Here is a 22,055-nt window from a genome sequence, read left to right as displayed (position 1 = left end):
CTTGTAGGATTGCTCCTGGGCACAGCCAAGGGGGCCATCAGCCGGTCCAGGCAGCGGGCGGTCGAGGGGGTTGTTCAGCCCGACTGCCTGCCTCTCTTCCGCGGGTACATCCGAGCCAGGGTGTCCCTGGAGATGGAGCATGTGGTGTCCACTGGTACGTTGTTGGCCTTCCGCGAGAGGTGGGCGCCGGAGGGACTGGAGTGCATCATCACCCCCGGCAACCAAATTTTAATTTGATTTACGTTGCTAGTAAAAAGTTAATTGGTTTAATTGTTGGTTTTAGTGCCTCCCCCCCCCCCCCCGTTAATAATGGGGCACTTGATTTATGGTTTTACACAAAATAGTTGTAGCTGTACTGGAATAGCTTGGCTAGAGGCGCGGCTAGTTCTGGGGCATAAGTCTTCAGCACAACAGCCGGGATGTTGTCGGGGCCTATAGCCTTTGCTGTATCTAGTGCGCTCAGCCGTTTCTTGATATCACATAGAAACATAGAAAATAGGTGCAGGAATAGGCCATTCGGCCCTTTTAGCCTGCACCACCATTCAATGAGTTCATGGCTGAACATGCAACTTCAGTACCCCATTCCTGCTTTCTCGCCATACCCCTTGATCCCCCTAGTAGTAAGGACTTCATCTAACTCCTTTTTGAATATATTTAGTGAATTGGCCTCAACAACTTTCTGTGGTAGAGAATTCCACAGGTTCACCACTCTCTGGGTAAAGAAGTTTCTCCTCATCTCGGTCCTAAATGGCTTACCCCTTATCCTTCGACTGTGACCCCTGGTTCTGGACTTCCCCAACATTGGGAACATTCTTCACGTGCAGTGAATCAAATTGGCTGAAGACCGGCTTCTGTGATGGTGGGGACCTCAGGAGGAGGCTGATATGGATCATCCACTCGGCATTTCTGGCTGACGATGGTTGTAACTGCTTCAGCCTTGTCTTTTCAACTCATTTGCTGGACTCTGCCAAGATTGAGGATGGGCATATTCATGGTGCCTCCTCCTCCTATTTGTTGTTTAATGGTCCACCACCATTCACGACTAAATGTGGCTGGATGACAGAGCTTTAACCTGATCCGTTGGTTGTGGGATCACTTAGCCTTGTCTATAGCATGCTGTTTCCGCTTTTTAGCATTCATGTTATCCTGTGTTGCAGCTTCCCCAGGTTGCCACCTCATTTTTAGGTACGCATGGTGCTGCTCCTGGCATACTCTTCTATGTTCTTCATTGAACCAGGGTTGGTCCCCTGGCTTGATGGTAATGGTAGAGTGAGGGATATGCCGGGCCATGAGGTTACAGATTGTGGTAGAATACAATTTTGCTGCTGCTGATGGTTCACAGCGCCTCATGGATGCCCAGTTTTAAGCTGCTAGATCTGTTCTGAATCTATCCCATTTATCATGGTGGTAGTGCCACACAACACGAGGGATGGTGTTCTCAGTGTGAAGACAGGACTTTGTCTCCACAATGACTGTGCGGTGGTCACTGCTACCACTGCTGTCATGGGCAGATGCATCTGTGACCGGTAGCTTGGTGAGGACGAGGTCAGGTAGGTTTTTCCCTCGTGTTGGTTCTCTCACCACATGCCGCAGGCAGCTATGTCCTTCAGAACTCGGCCAGCTCGGTCAGAAGTGGTGCTACCGAGCCATTCTTGATGATGGGCATTGAAGTCCCCCACCCAGAGTAGATTCCGTGCCCTTGCTACCCTCAGTGCTTCTTCCAAGTGGTGTTCAGCATGGAGGAGTATTGGTTCATCAGCTGAGGGAGGGCAGTAGGTGGTAATCAGCAGGAGGTTTCCTTGCCCATGCTTGACCTGAAGCCATGAAACTTTATATATAGAATGTTCAGATATTTACCAAAGTGAAGCCAGAGGGGTAGATTCTAACTATTGGGCAGGAGCTCGATCCTACTAGCAAGGGGCCTGGTCCATTTTGATGTTGGGGCCACATTACTATGCCATTTGCAAACTGGCCATCAGGGAGGTAGTTCCAGGGGCCCGATTGACAATGGCCCACATTCTTGTGGAGCTCAGAGGAGCACTCCTGGCCCCAGAGAAATAATTTTAACACTTCTCTTTAGAGCCTCTTCTGCTGTACTGCCAGGATTTACTGAGCCGAGTACCACGGTGAACGATCCACCTTTAAAATTAAGATCTGAAGTAATTAAAGTCAATGTTGAGGCCAAAGGGCTATACAGGCTGCAAACTATACATTAACAATGTATGTAACAGGGCCCAGATTTTCATAAATTAATAGGAAAATCCAGCCTGGTTCAGACGGGTGCCTTGGCCACCTAGCAGAAAGCCCCAGGAAAAATGGTCTTTCATATCCATTTTAACTCCACCAGCGCCAGTTTTCTGCCAGGTGCTGGTGGGGAGGGATAAGGGTTGTTCAAATCAAATTGTTGATCTTAATCTGGCATTTTGTTTAAACATGTTAAACATCTTCTGACGTAATATGGCCTGATGAGCAGTGCTGTTGAAATATGGGAGGAGCTTAAAGTTTAAAACTGAGGAAACCAATCAGTTAGTTACATGGTCTCACTTGTTATCTCAGTAATGACATTTGAAACAATGGAACAGTATGTTACAGAGTTTGCTTCGTAGTATAGCCATCGGAGGGGTGAATTAAGCATTTGTAGATTGCAGCCCCTGGTAAAATAGGGTGACAATACGTCCCTTTGTTCTGGGGACAGTCCCGGATGAGGTACTGTATCCCCAGAAGAGTCCCTGAAGTTTTACCCCAGGCAGTGAGTATACCCACCTGAGCTGTCAGTTTGCGGCTCTGAGGCTAAATGAAACACTAACTTGTCCGATGTACATTGCATATGCGGGACTGGCGGACTTTCTGCGCATGTGTCGGTTGTTGTTTCTGAGTTTACGGCCGGGCTCGTACTGCTGGATTGTTGGCTCCAGAAGTGCTTGGGAGCACGGCAACCCGAGCAGATAAGGGATCGGCCGTGAGGGAGAGCCCGGTCACAGTCACAGTCACTGGGGAAAGGTGGGGTGGGGATGCAGGTTAATCCTAGATACTGTGGTGCGGGGTGTGTCAGATATGGCCTCAGTCACTGGGGGGGGGAACATTCATGTATGGTCAGTCACTGGGAGAGGACGGGGGGAGGGGGATTGGTCAGGTGTGTCCTCAGTCACTGGGGGGGGAGGGGGTGGATGGTCGGGTCAGGTGTGTCCTTCATCACTGGGGGAGAGGGTCAAATGTGACCTCAATCACTGGGGTGGGCGGGTCAGGACCTCAGTCACTGGGGGAGGACGTTCAGGTATGATATCAGTCACTGGGGGAGCGGGGGGGGGGGGAGTCGGTCAGATATGTCCTAAGTCGGTGGGCGGGGGGGGGGGGGGGGGCTTGGTCACGTGCGTCCTCAGTAATTGAGTGGGGGGCGGGTCAGGTGTGTTCTCAGTCACTGGGGCGGGGTGGGGGGGGATCAGATGTGACCTCAATCACTGGGGTCAGGGTCAGGTGTGACCTCAGTCACTGGGATGGGGTGGGTCAGGTGTGACCTCAGTCACTGGGGGAGGGGTCAGGTGTGACCTCAGTCACTGGGGGAGGGGTCAGGTGTGACCTCAGTCACTGGGAGGGGGTGGGTCAGGTGTGACCTCAGTCACTGGGGGAGGGATGAGGTGTGACCTCAGTCACTGGGGGAGGGGTCAGGTGTGACCTCAGTCACTGGGGGAGGGGTCAGGTGTGACCTCTCACTGGGGGAGAGATCAGGTGTGACCTCAGTCACTGGGGGAGGGGTCAGGTGTGACCTCTCACTGCGGGAGAGATCAGGTGTGACCTCAGTCACTGGGACGGGTCACGTGTGACCTCAGTCACTGGGAGGGGGCGGGTCAGGTATCTGAATGCGCTTCAATAGTTTGACGTCACATCCGCGGTAATTATATGCACATTTATTTTGCATTTGTGATTCATATGTGCAACTGCTAAAATATAGGCTGCAAAAAAATGTTGCATCACTATGCTGTGCAAACTACATTTTCCATCCTGGCTCCTTTGCTGTGTGTCCCCGGATTCAGTTTAGAAAATATAGTTACTCTATGGTAAAAGTCTACATTCTTAGAATGAGCAAAACTGGTGCCACTCAGTACGATGTCACTGTCTACTGGTATTTCACTAAATATTGCAGTGTGTTTTATTCTAGAATAGAGTAGGTCAATCAGCTCCATGTCTCCATTCTCTCTTTAAAAAGTTGGAAAAAGTGTTTACAAACATTCCTATTTTCTCTGAGGTGCTGGTAGTGGAGGAGGGCCATACTAGAGGTACTGGGAGTGGAGGAGGTTTGGGCTGGTGCTTGGGATAGGGGAATCCACCATCAGTACATGGCTGGCGGGTGGCCACACGTCTGGGATCGATCTTCCACCACATTCCTAGGCCACGGCAATTCTCCCTACTTTGCCAGATTTTCTATGCTTCTCCACAAGATGCAGTCAATGCTAGCTCAAGTAACAACTTTAAATTTTGAGATTGATAGGTGTGTGCTTGCCTCGGACTGGATATTAAAGGACATGGAGTTAGGATACATAGAAACATAGAAAGTAGGTGCAGGAGTAGACCATTTGGCCCTTTGAGCCTGCACCCCCGTTCAATATGATCATGGCTGATCATGCACTTCAGTACCCCATTGCTTTCTCTCCAGACCCCTTGATCCCCTAAGGGCCACATCGAACTCCCTTTTGAATATATCTTAACGAACTGGCCTCAGTTCTGTGGTAGAGAATTCCACATGCTCACAACTCTCTGAGTGAAGAAGTTTCTCCTCATCTCGGACCTAAATGGCTTACCCCTTATCCTTAGACTGTGACCCCTGGTTCTGGACTTCCCCAACATCGGGAACATTCTTCCTGCATCTAACCTGTCCAATCCTGTCAGAATTTTATATGTTTCTATGCAATCCCCTCTTATTCTTCTAAATTCCAGTGAATATAAGCCTAGTCGATCCAGTCTTTCTTCATACATCAGTCCTGTCATCCTGGAAATCAGTCTGGTGAACCTTCGTTGCACTCCCCCAATAGCAAGAATGTCCTTCCTCAGATTAGGAGACCAAAACTGTATACAATATTCAAGGTGTGGCCTCACCAAGGCCCTGTACAACTGTAGTAAAATCTCCCTGCTCCTATACACAAATCCTCTCACTATGAAGGCCAGCAGGGAGTCCGGGGCCCAGCGTCGGCGGCAGTCGGGAGCAGCATCGAGGAGGTGCGTGGAGCGGCCTATAAAAGGCACAGCAGGGAGTCCGGGGCCCAGCGTCGGCGGCAGTCGGGAGCAGCATCGAGGAGGTGCGTGGAGCGGCCTATAAAAGGCACAGCAGGGAGTCCGGGGCCCAGCGTCGGCGGCAGTCGGGAGCAGCGTCGAGGAGGTGCGTGGAGAGGCCTATAAAAGGCACAGCAGGGAGTCCGGGGCCCAGCGTCGGCGGCAGTCGGGAGCAGCATCGAGGAGGTGCGTGGAGCGGCCTATAAAAGGCACAGCAGGGAGTCCGGGGCCCAGCGTCGGCGGCAGTCGGGAGCAGCATCGAGGAGGTGCGTGGTGAGGCCTATAAAAGGCACAGCAGGGAGTCCGGGGCCCAGCGTCGGCGGCAGTCGGGAGCAGCGTCGAGGAAGTGCGTGGAGCGGCCTATAAAAGGCGGGACTTGTGCAGCTACAGGGAGAAGGCAAAAAAGAAGTAGAAAGAAATCAAAAGGTGACGTCACAGCCAAGAGGGTAAGTGATTGGCTGGTGATTGGTGAGTAGTTTTTCTTTTTTCTCTTCTATATCAGTGAGTAAACTTTAGCATTGTTGTTGCCAATTTAAGTGTATATAAGGGTTAAGTCATGGCAGGAGAGCTCGGTCGGGTGTTATGCTCCTCCTGTACCATGTGGGAACTCGGGGACACTTCCGGTGTCCCTGACGATTACGTGTGCGGGAAGTGTATCCGCCTCCAGCTCCTGACAGACCGCGTTGCGGAGTTGGAGCTGAGGGTGGATTCACTCTGGAGCATCCACGATGCTGAGAATGACGTGAGTATCACGTGTAGCGAGTTGGTCGTACCACAGGGAAAGGGTCCACAGCCAGATAGGGAATGGAAGACCAACAGGAAGAGCAGTGCAAGGAAGGTAGTGCAGGAGTCCCCTGTGGTCATCCCCCTGCAAAACAGATACACTGCTTTGGGTACTGTTGAGGGGGATGACTCATCAGGGGAGGGCAGCAGCAGCCAAGTTCATGGCACCGTGGCTGGCTCTGCTGCACAGGAGGGCAGGAAAAAGAGTGGGAGAGCAATAGTGATTGGGGATTCAATGGTGAGGGGAATAGATAGGCGTTTCTGCGGCCGCAACCGAGACTCCAGGATGGTATGTTGCCTCCCTGGTGCAAGGGTCAAGGATGTCTCGGAGCGGGTGCAGGACATTCTAAAAAGGGAGGGAGAACAGCCAGTTGTCGTGGTGCACATTGGTACCAACGACATAGGTAAAAAGAAGGATGAGGTCCTACGAAACGAATTTAAGGAGCTAGGAGCTAAATTAAAAAGTAGGACCTCAAAAGTAGTAATCTCGGGATTGCTACCAGTGCCACGTGATAGTCAGAGTAGGAATCGCAGGATAGCGCAGATGAATACGTGGCTTGAGCAGTGGTGCAACAGGGAGGGATTCAAATTCCTGGGGCATTGGAACCGGTTCTGGGGGAGGTGGGACCAGTACAAACCGGACGGTCTGCACCTGGGCAGGACCGGAACCAATGTCCTAGGGGGAGTGTTTGCTAGTGCTGTTGGGGAGGATTTAAACTGATATGGCAGGGGGATGGGAACCAATGCAGGGAGACAGAGGGAAACAAAAAGGAGGCAAAAGCAAAAGACAGAAAGGAGATGAGGAAAAGTGGAGGGCAGAGAACAAAAAGGGCCACTGTACAGCAAAATTCTAAAAGGACAAAGGGTGTTAAAAGAACAAGCCTGAAGGCTTTGTGTCTTAATGCAAGGAGTATCCGCAATAAAGTGGATGAATTAACTGTGCAAATAGATGTTAACAAATATGATGTGATTGGGATTACGGAGACGTGGCTCCAGGATGATCAGGGCTGGGGACTCAACATCCAGGGGTATTCAACATTCAGGAAAGATAGAATAAAAGGAAAAGGAGGTGGGGTAGCATTGCTGGTTAAGGAGCAAATTAAGGCAATAGTTCGGAAGGACATTAGCTTGGATGATGTGGAATCTATATGGGTAGAGCTGCAGAATACCAAAGGACAAAAAACGTTAGTGGGAGTTGTGTACAGACCTCCAAACAGTAGTAGTGATGTTGGGGAGGGCATCAAACAGGAAATTAGGGGTGCGTGCAATAAAGGTGCAGCAGTTATAATGGGTGACTTTAATATGCACATAGATTGGGTTAACCAAACTGGAAGCAATACGGTAGAGGAGGATTTCCTGGAGTGCATAAGGGATGGTTTTTTAGACCAATATGTCGAGGAACCAACTAGGGGGGAGGCCATCTTAGACTGGGTGTTGTGTAATGAGAGAGGATTAATTAGCAATCTCGTTGTGCGAGGCCCCTTGGGGAAGAGTGACCATAATATGGTGGAATTCTGCATTAGGATGGAGAATGAAACAGTTAATTCAGAGATCATGGTCCAGAACTTAAAGAAGGGTAACTTTGAAGGTATGAGGCGTGAATTGGCTAGGATAGATTGGCGAATGATACTGAAGGGGTTGACTGTGGATGGGCAATGGCAGACATTTAGAGACTGCATGGATGAACTACAACAATTGTACATTCCTGTCTGTTGTAAAAATAAAAAAGGGAAGGTGGCTCAACCGTGGCTATCAAGGGAAATCAGGGATAGCATTAAAGCCAAGGAAGTGGCATACAAATTGGCCAGAAATAGCAGAGAACCCGGGGACTGGGAGAAATTTAGAATTCAGCAGAGGAGGACAAAGGGTTTGATTAGGGCAGGGAAAATGGAGTATGAGAAGAAGCTTGCAGGGAACATTAAGACGGATTGCAAAAGTTTCTATAGATATGTAAAGAGAAAAAGGTTAGTAAAGACAAACGTAGGTCCCCTGCAGTCAGAATCAGGGGAAGTCATAACGGGGAACAAAGAAATGGCGGACCAATTGAACAAGTACTTTGGTTCGGTATTCACTGAGGAGGACACAAACAACCTTCCGGATATAAAAGGGGTAGGAGGGTCTAGTAAGGAGGAGGAACTGAGGGAAATCCTTATTAGTCGGGAAATTGTGTTGGGGAAATTGATGGGATTGAAGGCCGATAAATCCCCAGGGCCTGATGGACTGCATCCCAGAGTACTTAAGGAAGTGGCCTTGGAAATAGTGGATGCATTGACAGTCATTTTCCAACATTCCATTGACTCTGGATCAGTTCCTATGGAGTGGAGGGTAGCCAATGTAACCCCACTTTTTAAAAAAGGAGCGAGAGAGAAAACAGGGAATTACAGACCGGTCAGCCTGACATCGGTAGTGGGTAAAATGATGGAATCAATTATTAAGGATGTCATCGCAGTGCATTTGGAAAGAGGTAATATGATAGGTCCAAGTCAGCATGGATTTGTGAAAGGGAAATCATGCTTGACAAATCTTCTGGAATTTTTTGAGGATGTTTCCAGTAGAGTGGACAAGGGAGAACCAGTTGATGTGGTATATTTGGACTTTCAGAAGGCTTTCGACAAGGTCCCACACAAGAGATTAATGTGTAAAGTTAAAGCACATGGGATTGGGGGTAGTGTGCTGACATGGATTGAGAACTGGTTGTCAGACAGGAAGCAAAGAGTAGGAGTAAATGGGGACTTTTCAGAATGGCAGGCAGTGACTAGTGGGGTACCGCAAGGTTCTGTGCTGGGGCCCCAGCTGTTTACACTGTACATTAACGATTTAGACGAGGGGATTAAATGTAGTATCTCCAAATTTGCGGATGACACTAAGTTGGGTGGCAGTGTGAGCTGCAAGGAGGATTCGATGAGGCTGCAGAGCGACTTGGATAGGTTAGGTGAGTGGGCAAATGCATGGCAGATGAAGTATAATGTGGATAAATGTGAGGTTATCCACTTTGGTGGTAAAAACAGAGAGACAGACTATTATCTGAATGGTGACAGATTAGGAAAAGGGCAGGTGCAAAGAGACCTGGGTGTCATGGTACATCAGTCATTAAAGGTTGGCATGCAGGTACAGCAGGCGGTTAAGAAAGCAAATGGCATGTTGGCCTTCATAGCGAGGGGATTTGAGTACAAGGGCAGGGAGGTGTTGCTACAATTGTACAGGGCCTTGGTGAGGCCACACCTGGAGTATTGTGTACAGTTTTGGTCTCCTAACCTGAGGAAGGACATTCTTGCTATTGAGGGAGTGCAGCGAAGGTTCACCAGACTGATTCCCGGGATGGCGGGACTGACCTATCAAGAAGACTGGATCAACTGGGCTTGTATTCACTGGAGTTCAGAAGAATGAGAGGGGACCTCATAGAAACGTTTAAAATTCTGACGGGGTTAGACAAGTTAGATGCAGGAAGAATGTTCCCAATGTTGGGGAAGTCCAGAACCAGGGGACACAGTCTAAGGATAAGGGGGAAGCCATTTAGGACCGAGATGAGGAGGAATTTCTTCACCCAGAGAGTGGTGAACCTGTGGAATTCTCTACCACAGAAAGTTATTGAGGCCAATTCACTAAATATATTCAAAAAGGAGTTAGATGAAGTCCTTACTACTAGGGGAATCAAGGGGTATGGTGAGAAAGCAGGAATGGGGTACTGAAGTTGCATGTTCAGCCATGAACTCATTGAATGGCGGTGCAGGCTAGAAGGGCCGAATGGCCTACTCCTGCACCTATTTTCTATGTTTCTATGTTTAACATGCCATTTGCCTTCTTCGCCGTCTGCTGTACCTGCATGCCAACTTTCAATGACTGATGTACCATGACACCCAGGTCTCGTTGCACCTCCCTTTTTACTAATCTGTCACCATTCAGATAATATTCTGCCTTCCTGTTTTTACCACCAAAGTGGATAACCTCACATTTATCTACATTATACTGCATCTGCCATTTATTTGCCCACTCACCTAACCTGTCCAAGTCACCCTGCAGCCTCTTAGCATCCTCCTCACAGCTCACACTGCCACCCAGCTTAGTGTCATCTGCATACTTGGAGATATTGCATTCAATTCCTTCGTCTAAATCATTAATGTATATTGTAAATAGCTGGGGTCCCAGCACTGAACCTTGCGGTACCCCACTAGTCACTGCCTGCCATTCTGAAAAGGACCCGTTTATCCCGACTCTGCTTCCTGTCTGCCAATCAATTCTCTAGCCACGTCAGTACATTACCCCCAATACCATGTGCTTTAATTTTGCGCACTAATTGTGTGGGATTTTGTCAAAAAGCCTTTTGAAAGTCTAAACACACCACGTCCACTGGCTCCCCCTTGTCCACTCTACTAGTTACATCCTCAAAAAATTCTAGAAAATTTGTCAAACATGATATTTCCCTTTCATAAATTCATGCTGACTTGGACTGATCCTGTCACTGCTTTCCAAATGCGCTGTTATTGCATCTTTAATAATTGATTCCAACATTTTCCCCACCACCGATATCAGGCTGACCGGTCTATAATTCTCTATTTTCTCTCCTTTTTTAAAAAGTGGGCTAACATTAGCTGCAGATCAGCCTTGATCTCATTGAATGGCGGAACAGATTCAAGGGGCTGAATGGCTTCCTCCAGTTCTGATGTTCCCCTCTGCTGTTCTGCTGTAACCATTTATCTTCCTCTGGACCTATCTTTAATTGTTCTATTGTCACTCCCTTTTGTCATTTAATCATCCTACCTTCCACCCGATCACAGATCTTCCTTTTTTCTTTCACTGCCCCCCTTTCCTCTGGTTCTTCAATTGCTTAAAACTGTTCATCTCTAACATCTTCCAGTTCTGACGAAAGGTCATTGACTGGAAATGTTAACTCTGTTTCTCTCTCCACAGATGCTGCCTGACCTGCTGAGTGTTTCTAGTATTTTCTGTTTTTATTAACTTTAAAGGTTCCTCCGAACCCCACAACAGTTAATTTATATAACTGGGAGATAAGTGACTGGCAGTTCTGCTTAAGACTATTTTACTTGCAGTCATACTCCATCCCCCTTGCAAAAAGGCCAACATTCCATTTGCCTTCCTGATTACTTGCTGTACCTGCATACAAACTTTTTGTGTTTCATGCACAAGGACCCCCAGGTCCCTCTGTACTGCAGCACTTAGCAATTTTTCTCCATTTAAATTATAATTTGCTTTTCTATTTTTTCTGCCAAAGTGGATAACCTCATATTTTCCCACATGATACTCCATCTGCCAAACTTTTGCCAACTCACTTAGCCTGTCTATATCTCTTTGCAGATTTGTGGTGTGCTCACAATTTGCTTTCCCAGTTATCTTTGTATCATCAGCAAACTTGGGTATATTACATTTGGTTCCCTCATCCAAATCATAATATTGATTGTGAATAGCTGAGGCCCAAGCACCCCACTAGTTACAGTCTGCCAACCCGAAAATTGATCCTAGATGAATTTGGATAAATTTATGATTTTTGTTTGCAAAATGTGTTTTGTGGTGGCTCTCATTTCAGCTTCGTGGCCAGGAGGACATTGTGATGTTCCGTGATAGTGGAATAGTATGATGGGGAAGTGGATCTGAGGTTTCATTCACTGGAATCGGAGTCTGATGAGGCGTTTACAGATAGCCTGCCCGGAACGGGGATTTTCTGCCTGCCTTCTCCTCGTCTTCTTCCTATTCCTCCTGCACCTTTGGCAGATACAATTCCGTCAAATTCCAAAAGAACAGCAAAAGCAAGAAGTGATGTCACAGGACTGCAGGCAGGTGATTGGTGGGTGAGCATTAGTGTTTTATTCTCTCTAACGCAATTAGATAAACAAATTAATATAACTATAAATAATCTTGTGAATAAAGACTTTAAAAGAGCGAGAGAATTGACCGGAGATAAGGAAAGGCCCGACTTTTAGGACTCTTATGGGACGAAATTGGATTCCTTTGCGCCTTCCGATAGCACCCCCGTGGTTGGGGGAATAATGGGCACAAATGGTTTTGCGACCGGGCGCGGCGTGATCAGCCACTCCCGCCATATTCGGCGGGAATTTTGCGACGGCGCTACAATGTTGCGCCCGATCTCCTTCGCCTGGAGATTGTGACGTCATCACCGTGCGCATTCCCCCGGTAGCGCTCCGGATCCAAAATTGCATTCCACTCCCTGCAGCATCGCCGGGCGAAAACACCGACAGTTGCAGGAGGTGTGCATCAGGTAGCCAGCCGCTTCTGGCGTGATGCTTAAAGGCGAGTGGCCCAGGTAAATAAACAAAGACTTACCTTCTCTCTTGCAGCTTTTGTCCTGGATTTGTGCCCGTGATCAATTAGCCCGGCACTCTACGATCGCGCAGGATCGTGGCTGCCATTATGGAACAGTCAAGTTGTTTTTCCTTTGCAGAGCCTGCAGCGATGGCCCTTCCCTTTAAGGCAAGGAAGGAGCCTTTCAGCGTGGAAGCACTGCACAGCCCAGTGTGCAGTGTTGCTGAACGCATCGTCCCACCTGCTGCCAATTGCGCTCCAGAAAGGAAGTGGAGCGCTTGATTTAACTTTTAAACGATGGCGCCACAAACTGGGCGATACCCAATTTCACCCCCTTAGTCTTAAGTTTATTTCTGTAAGTTAGTCAATAGCTAGTTAGTCTCTATTAAATAGAGACAAGGCAGGGCAACTCGACCCTGCACACTGCAAATCTTGTTCCATGTGGGAACTCCAAGACACTTCTAGTGTCATGGACAACCATGTGCATAGGAAGTGTTGTTGGCTAGAGGAGCTCGACCTCCGGGTTTCAGAGCTTGAGCAGTAGCTGGCCTCACTGCGGTGCATCCGTGAAGCTGAGAGCTACGTGGATAGCACGTTTCAGGAGATAGTCACCCCGCAGCGTAAGAGTGTGCAGGCAGAGAGGGAATGGGTGACCATCAGACAAACAAGGAGGACCAGGCAGGTAATGCAGGAGTCTCTGAGTACATCTCGCTCTCCAACCCCTATGCAGTACTGAACACTAGTGACGGCGATGGTTCCCCTGGGGTGTACAGCCACAGCCAAGTCCACGGCACCATGAGTACAAGAAAAAGAGGAGGAAGATTGGGAAGGCAATAGTGGTAGGGGAATCGATGGTATGGGGAACAGATAGATGTTTCTGCGGTCGCAGACATGATTCCAGGATGGTATGTTGCCTCCCTGGTGCCCGGGTCAAAAATGTCACTGAGCAGCTGCAGAATATTCTGAGGGAGGGTGAACAGCTAGAAGTCATGGTCCATATTGGTACCAAAGACATAGGTAGAAAGAGGGATGAGGTTCTGCAGGCAGATTTTAGGGAGCGAGGAAAGAGATTAAAAAGCAGGACTTCAAAGGTAGTAATCTCTGGATTACTCCCGGTGCCACGTGCGAGTGAGTATAGAGGTAGGAGGATAGAGCAGATGAATGCGTGGCTGGAGCGATGGTGCAGGAAAGATGGCTTCCAGATTCCTGGGGCATTGGGGCCGGTTCTGGGTGAGGTGGGACTTGTACAGTCTGGATGGGTTGCACCTCAACAGAGCCGGTACCAATATCCTCATGGGGAGGCTTGTTAGTGCTGTTAAGGATAGTTTAAACTAAGTTGACGGGGGATGAGCACCAGGATGTAGCATTAGGCAGGAGAAACAAAGGGAGAGACGGATAACACCAAAGTAAGAAATAGTAAGGTATTAGGTGGTGTCAGAGTAAGAGAGAACACAAGATAGTCTGAGATAGGTTTACAGTGTATGTATGTGAACGCACGAAGCATAGTAAACACGGTTGGTGAGCTGCTGGCGCTGATAGTCACATGGGAATATGAGGTCGTAGCAATAATGGAAACCTGGCTCAAAAAAGGGCAGGATTGGGTATTAAATATTCCTGGATATAAGGTGTTCAGGAAAGATAGGGAAAGGGAAGGAAAGATAGGAAGGTGGTGTGGCAGTATTGGTTAGGGAGAATGTTACAGTGCTAGAGAGAGAGGATGTCTCAAGGGAGGGGTCAAGGACAGAATCCATATGGCTAGAGTTAAGAAATAGTAGAGGTACCATTACATTACCAGGTGTATTCCATTGGCCACCAACAAATGGGAAAAATATGGAGGCACAAATTTGCAGAGAAATTACAGAGAGATGCAAGAATTATAGAGTAGTGATAATGGAGGACTTCAACTATCCGAATATAGACTGGGATAGTAATAGTGTAAAAAGCAGGGAGGGGAAGAATATCTAATGCAAAAGCAAAATACTGTGAATGCTGGAAATCTGAAATAAAAACAGAAAATGCTGCAAATACTCAACAGATCAGGCAGCATCTGTGGAGAGAGAAACAGAGGGGACGAAATTGCCCTGCGACCTGATTGGGGGCGGTAATCTTCCTGGGACCATACTTTTAGTACCCAGTGTGAATTTGCCCTTACTGCCCCTGAAAGGAGCACAATCTCCCACACTCCATTTCCTTTAGGGACGGGTCCCGGGGCACTACTGGGGTGAAATGTTCAGCTCTATGTGGACGCTCTGCAGCGCATTACGGGGTCGGCGTGGGGCGATGAGGGATCGCCGCGCACGGTGATGACATCATCACCGGTTGTGCGGCGGCCCAGGGTACTAACCGCGGGGCGTGCAGCATTGCCATGGCAGCGCCTCCGCAAACTCCCGGGAGGTGATAGCACCCCCCTCCCACGGGTAAAAACTGTATTGCCCCTGGAGGCGCTAATGGGACTATAAAAAGGGGCAATTTTGCCCCAGAGTTAACGTTTGGGTCGTCGACCTGAAACGTTAACTCTCTCTCCACAGATGCTGCCTGACCTGAGTATTTCCAGCATTTTCTGTTTTTATTATGGAAGAATTTTTGAAGTGTGTTCAGGAAAATTATCTTGATCAGTATGTTTCCAGCCCAACGACGAAGGAGGCATTGCTGGATCTGGTTCTGCGGAATGAGGTGGATCAAGTGTCAGTAGGTGAACATTTAGGGAACAGTGATCATAGTATCATAAGATTTAGATTAGCTATGGAAAAGGACAGGGAGCAATCTAGAGTAAAAATACTTAATTGGAGGAAGGCCAATTTCAGTAGGATGAGAATGGATCCGTCAAGCTAACGGAAAAATGGGCTGCCTTTAAAGAGGAAATAGTTTGGGTACAGTCGAGGTACATTTCCACTAGAGGGAAAGGTAGGGCAACTAAAGTCAGAGTTCCTTGGATCACGAAAGGGACAAAGGAGCGAAATTCCCCTCCGCCCCAAATGGGGCGCACTTATTGTTTTGTAAGCGTTTTCTCTGCCCTGGCAAATGGGGCGGATAATCTGGCAAAATTCAGGACTTTATTTTTTTCCAGTCGGAGCAGTGCTGCAGTCATCAGTGGGGTGGAAATGGAGGCGGGTTGCAACGGCCGTCGCTCCAATGATGTCAGCGCGACACAACATCCCTCCCCTTCAGTTAAAGTGGAGGGCCACCGCAAACTCTGCAGCCACTTTAGTATTTCGGCTGGGCCAACGGCCTGACACCCAATAGTTGGCAGCCCGGCCGAACCTGAGGGCATAATTGTCGGACCAACCTGGCAGTCAACCGACAATAAAAAATAACATGGCGTTGCCGGCAGTGCAACCTCCCCTTTAAGAGCAGATGCGCTGCCCAGCCACTGACAGCTCCCCGCTGGGGAAAGCTGTCGGTGGCATCGACCGGTGGCGGTGCCACTCCCGCAGTCCAATTCCGCGTGGGGGTCGTCGCGTGCCCGACGCGGCAGGAAAACGGGCGATGAGGTAACCCGCTCCCGCCGCTTCCGGCCCAGTGGCAATTTCGGTCTTAGAGGCGATAATGGAGCTTATGGAGGGGGGTAATTTCGGCCACACGTGTTGGCTGAACACTGACGTCTGCAATGGTGAGGTTCACTTGGCACTTCTGGCTGAAGATTGTGGCAAACATATCAAGGCGAGAATACATCTGAGAATCAGGCTAAATGTAGAAAGTTCAGAGGAAAAGTGAAAAAGAAAATAAGAGGGGCAAAGAGAGGATATGAGAATAGAATGGCAGCCAACATAAAAGGTAATCCAAAAGTTTTCTATAGGCATATAAATAATAAACAGGTAGTAAGAAGAAGGGCGGGCCCGATTTTGGACCAAAAAGGAGACCTATACACGGAGGCAAAGGATAAGGCTAAGGTGCTAAATGAGTACTTTACATCTGTCTTCACCAAGGAAGCAGATTCTGCCATAGACATGGTGAAGGAGGAGGTCGAGGTGATATTGGATGGGATAAAAATTGATAAAGAGGAGGTACTCGAAAGGCTACCTGTACTTAAAGTAGATAAGTCACCAGGAGCAGATGCGATGCATCCTAGGACACTGAGGGAAGTGAGGGAAGAAAACGCAGAAGTACTAGCCATAATCTTCCAATCCTCCTGAGAAACGGGAGTATTGCCAGAGGACTGGAGAATTGCATATGTTACACCCTTCAACTACAGGCCAGTCAGTTTAACCTCGGTAGTGGGGAAGCATTTAGAGACAATAATCAGGGACAAAATTAACAGTCACTTGGATTAATTAAGGAAAGCCAGCATGGATTTGTTGAAGGAAAATCATGTTTAATGAACTTTATTGAGTTTTTTGATGAGGTAACAGAGAGGGTTGATGAGAACAATGCGGTTGACGTTTCCGTGGATTTCCAAAAGGCGTTAGACAAAGTGCCACATAATAGGCTTGCCAACAAAGTTGGGAATAAAAGGGACAGTGGCAGCATGGATACAAAAATTGGCTAAGTGACAGGAAACAGAGAGTAGCGGTGAACGGTTGTTTTTCAGACTGGAGGAAGGTATACAGTGATGTTCCCCAGGGGTTGGTACTGGGACCACTGCTTTTCTTGATATATATTAATCACTTGGATGTGGGTGTACAGGACACAATTTCAAAATTTGCAAATGACACAAAACTTGGAAGTACAGTGAACAGTGATAGTGATTGACTTCAAGAGGACATAGACAGGCTGGTGGAATGTGCAGACACGTGGCAAATGAAATTGAACGCAGATAAGTGTAAAGTAATATATTTTGGTTGTAAGAATGATGAGAGGAAATATAAACTAAAGGGTACAATCCTAATGGGCATATGTGTAAAAATCATTGAAGGTGGCAGGGCAGGTTGAGAAAACAGTTAAAAAGGCTTATGGATCCTGGGCTTCATGAATAGAGGTATAGGGCTGGATTTTCTGCATTGCTCATTATAGGGTGGTAATGGCGATGGGGCGGTCCTGATAGTGCCCGGAAATAGTTTGCACCTCAATCAGCAAAATTGGGCAGCTGGGCCCTGACTGTGGGGTGGAGTGCTAAGGAAGGCGTTACACACCTCTCTTAGGATGCTAGGCCGGCTGAACATGTGCAAATCCCGAGCTAAACAGCCGGACTCGGATTGTTCTGAGAGAGGCCTGGGGAAAAGAAAAAAACCCACCAAAAACATTTCCAACATGCCACCACAACATAAATCGCAAACAAAATTAAATAAAAAACAATCACACTTACCTGAGGTCGACATTACTTATCTCACTGCTGCCGCTGCTTCTCGGACTGCCCGCTTTCACAGGTGGTCCCAGCACGGCGGTCTACGGAGCGCTACGGATCGGGCTGGAACCAAAAATCGAGCCGGTGTTGCAAGCAGGGGCGTTGCACACCGCACACCTCTTGTGGGTGGTAATGTTCCGTACCCCGCTGAAACCGGTCTTGGCGGGGTGTTGGAAACTGGCCGCCTGCCCGGAAGGGCTTATCGCCGCCATTTCTGCCCCTCCGGGCTGATAACAGAGGCAGCAACATCCATGAAAATCCAGCCCATAGAGTACAAAAGTGTGAAAGTTATATGATGAACCTATATAAAATACTGGTTCGGCCTCAACTGGAGTATTGTATCCAATTCTGAGCACCCCACTTTAGGATCGATGTGAAGGCCTTAGAGAAGGTGCAGAAAAGATTTACAAGAATGATTCCAGGGATGAGGGACTTCAGATATGTGGATAGACTGGAGAAGCTGGGGTTGTTCTCCTTAGAGCAGAGAAGAGTAAAAGGATATTTGATGGAGGTGTTCAAAATCAAGAGGAGTCTGGACAGAGTAGATAGAGAGAACCTGTTCCCATTGACAGAAGGGTCGAGAACCAAAGTACACAGATTTAAGGAGATAGGCAAAAGAACCAAAGGCGTCATAAGAAAAAACTTTCTTACGCAGCGAGTGGTCAGGATCGGGAATGCGCTGCCTGAGAGGGTGGTGGAGGCAGACTCAATCACGGCTTTCAAAAGGGAGTTGGATAAGTACCTGATGGAAAAAAAAATTGCAGGGCTACGGGGAAAGGGCGGGGGAGTGGGACTGGCTGAAGTGGTCTTGCAGAGAGCCGGCACGGGCTCGATGGGCCAAATGGCCTTATGTGCTGTAACCATGCTATGATTTTTCCTCCTCCTCCTGAGATGGTCCTACAATCTTGGTGTCAAGGGCTGCGTCCTCATGATGGCCAAGTTGTGGAGCATGCAGCGAACCACCACAAAATGGGACACCCGCTGCGGCAAGTATTGGAGGGCTTTTCCCGAGTACTGAAGGTAGCGCAACCGTTGCTTGAGCACCCCAATGGTCTGCTCAATGATGTTCCTGGTGGTAGCATGGCTCTCATTGCATAAGTGCTGGGCATGAGTGGTGGGGTTGCGGAGGGGAGTCATCAGCCAGGTGCAGAGCGGATAGCCCTTGTCTCCGAGCAGCCACCATTGGATTTGACGTGGTGACTAGAAGATTGCTAGCACACCGGACTGGCGCGGGATGAAGGCATCATGACTACTGCCAGGATACCGGGCATTCACCATCGTGATGCGCTGGGTGTGTTTGCACAACAACTGCACATTAAGTGAGTGGTAGCCTTTGTGGTTACGGAATATCTCAGGATTGGTATAAGGTGCCCACAAAGCCATGTGACAGTCGATGGTGCCCTGCACCATGGGGAAGCCCGCAATCGTGGCAAAGCCACATACGTGCTCGTCCTGTTTCTGTTCAGAGCGAAGACAACGTAGTCCCTTCTCCTGGAGTAGAGAGCCTCTGATGGATGGCGAACTGGGAGATGTTAGCTATGTCTCCTGTTGCAGACTGGAAAAATCTGCTTGTGAAGAAATTGAGGGCCACGGTGATCTTGAGAGCCATTAGGAGAGCCATGGCCGCCCTGCTCTGAGGCTGCAGGTCTCCTTGGTGAAGCGGAGACTCCTAATACACTGCTCCTCCCTTAAGTGGAGGTAAGAGAAGTGCTCTCGGAAGATCTTAGGTGGTTAAAGCCTCCTGTTGAGAGCCCTCCTCCTCTTCCCTTCTGCGAGCTTCGCCTCTTCACTGCCTCCACTCCCTCTCCTGAAAATACTCGAGCATGAGGGGGACTGTAAGCAGAGCCCCCAGCACTGAGCAAGTGGTGTGAGCAGAAGTCTTTAAATGAGAATCGAGGTGTTATCCACTTGCAGCAACACTTCCTGTAACCTCAGCAACTTTAAGCAAGATTAGAAAGCTGCAAGAGTAACACAAACTTAGACAGAGCCAGTCAAACTGAGAAAGCATGTCAGTTGCAAGCTGTTGCTGCTCCCTTAAATAGCACTGCTGGGGCTTCCTGCTGCTGAAAGCTTGGTTAGCTGCTCGTAATTAAGAGAGGGCGGTAAGAGAAGCGGCGGCATCGAAAATGGCAAATCGTGCATCAGCTGAGCGTTGACATCACGATCTGCATTATTTCCATTTCTGTAGCAAGCGTTGGCAATGGCAGCGCTGCCGACCTGCCAAAAATGGCGTCCGCCGGAAGTGGGTGGAAGCGAGTCAGCTGCCATTCTTTCATCAAATGGATCTTAACTGCTGGCACTAAACCCCTGAATTTCTAAGCCCTAACTGTTGTGTATGGAGAAAGAGTCAGACTGAGCACTGTGAGCTCAAAGTAAAGTGTGACCTTAGTCTTTTATTGCATGTCTCCAGAGTACCTCTCCAACCTGTGAAGCCTCCTTAAATACCTGTGCTCCCAAGGGATTATGGGATCCTTGGGACTCCGGGGAATGAACCCTCTGGTGGCTGTACAGAGTAAATACAAGTCCACATATATAACACTAACCTTTTCCAGTTTTGACGAAAGGTCATCGACCTGAAACGGTTTCTCCCTCCACAGATGCTGCCTGAACTGTTAGGTAGTTCCAGAATTTTCTGTTTAGATTTTGGATTTCCAGCATCCGCAGCAGTTTGCGTTTGTATTAGCTTTAATTAGTGCAATTAAGTAACGATATTGGACCTCCTGCTGATGCGTGCAGCGGTTATCATTGGCTGCACACAGCAATCATAATGAGCAGGCAGCACGAAGATGGCGTGCTACCTGCATTACATCGAATGAGCACGGAGTAATCGCGCATCGTGATCCCCGCGCCCTTTTTCGGGACTGTCCAATTTAGCCCCTTAGAACGGGAAAATTAGATATCTTAAATTATTCATTATGTCACAATTAGGTGCTTAATTAAATGATGGGGCCTGAAACTTAGGTTTATGGACTAGACCGTTAATCCATGATTTAATACATTGCTTGCAGCCTGTGCAACCTCTGGACTCAACATTGACTTTAATTACTTCAGATCTTAACCTCCGCCTCATTTTCTTTACAGTAGACGATTTGGGATGGCTGGTGTCAGGTGGGGTAGGGGTGGTGTTGGGAGGGCAGGGGGAGCGGCAGGTGGTGGCGGTGGAGAGAATAGTAGGGGAGGTAGGTTAAAGCTTGGACTGGAAACCCTCCATCAAAACGCAGTCGGTGTTGATCTGATTTTTTTTCAGCACTGATGGAGCATATTTTGCCAGATTCTCCGATGTTAATTTTAGACCGACCCACATCTTCTTGTCTTCTCCTTGAGTAAAACCCCACTACCATTGTCATTATTTCTCTCATGGCTTTAATTTTTTTAATGTGTCTTTCCATTGTCTGATGTAAAGATCCTCTCAGTTGTCTATCTCATGTTGTTTCTTTTAAGCAGGTTACAGGTAATTGAGCAGATTGGACCTATACTCTCTGGAATTTAGATGAATGAGAGGTGACCTCATTGAAACATATAAGATTTTGAGGGTGATTGACAGGGTAGATACTGAGAGGTTGTTTCTCCTGATAGTTTAGAACTAGGAGGCATAATAAGGGATCGGCCATTTAAGACTGAGATGAGGAGGAATTTCTTCACAGAGGGTTGTGAATCGTTGGAATTCTCTACCCCAAAATGGCTGTGGATGCTCAGTCGTTGAGTATATTCAAGGCTGAGATCGATAGATTTTTGGACTGCAGGGGAAACAAGGGATGTGGGGATCGGGTGGGAAGGTGGATTTGAGGTCAAAGATCAACCATGATCTTATTGAATGGTGGAGCAGACTCGAGAGGCTGCATGGCCTACTCCTGCTCCTAATTCTTATGTTCTTATCAATACTTCCTCTCCATTAAAACGCTTGGTCATCTTCCCAATTTTTAGTTTTGCTTGCCTGAAATGTTAATTTATATGTTCTCTCTACAGATGCCCACTGACCTGTGTTTCCAGCAATTGCAGTTTTTGCTTTTTATTACTGTATTGCAGATATTTAAAGACCCTGTTGTATAATTTGAAGACAAATCAGGTAGGTAACCCTTACATTTAAGTGTAGTTCTAATATTTAGGAAATAGTATAGGATTAATATAACGATTTAAACAAAATTAAAAACCAGCGGCCTATTAATTCAATACATGTAAACAGTTTGATTTAGCAATCGATTGGAGTAGACAAATTCAAAATAAATGAGTAAATATCCCTACTGTAAGTAAGTTGTAAGTTCAAGATTACTGTCCCCAAATTCTAAGACATTTTCAGGGCCTAAAATGGAGGTAAATCACTTGACTGCGGCCACTTACGCCGACTTTCTGCCCCAGCAACAGGCATCCACATTTTCAACACCAATTTGGCCCTTCCTGCGATCTGACCACACATCTATAAAAATAATTGCCAGTGGTGCTGCAGCCCTGA

General features: G+C 47.9%; 1 long non-coding RNA gene across 1 annotated transcript in view; it reads left to right on the top strand.

Moving 5' to 3' along the window:
• The window catches only part of LOC139278257 (uncharacterized), a 67,364-nt gene that overhangs the window by 7,771 nt on the left and 37,538 nt on the right, over nucleotides 1-22,055 (top strand). The window contains exons 2-3 of the long non-coding RNA XR_011596225.1: nucleotides 11,591-11,848; nucleotides 21,572-21,671. This is a non-coding gene — a long non-coding RNA (uncharacterized lncRNA). The remainder of the gene's footprint in view (nucleotides 1-11,590; nucleotides 11,849-21,571; nucleotides 21,672-22,055) is intronic.

This window comes from Pristiophorus japonicus, chromosome 1, assembly GCF_044704955.1.
Source record: "Pristiophorus japonicus isolate sPriJap1 chromosome 1, sPriJap1.hap1, whole genome shotgun sequence".
In the NCBI taxonomy this organism is placed as follows: Eukaryota; Metazoa; Chordata; class Chondrichthyes; family Pristiophoridae; genus Pristiophorus; species Pristiophorus japonicus.
The sequence above is the reverse complement of the archived record's forward strand: the minus strand, read 5'-3'. Positions and strand labels throughout refer to the sequence as shown.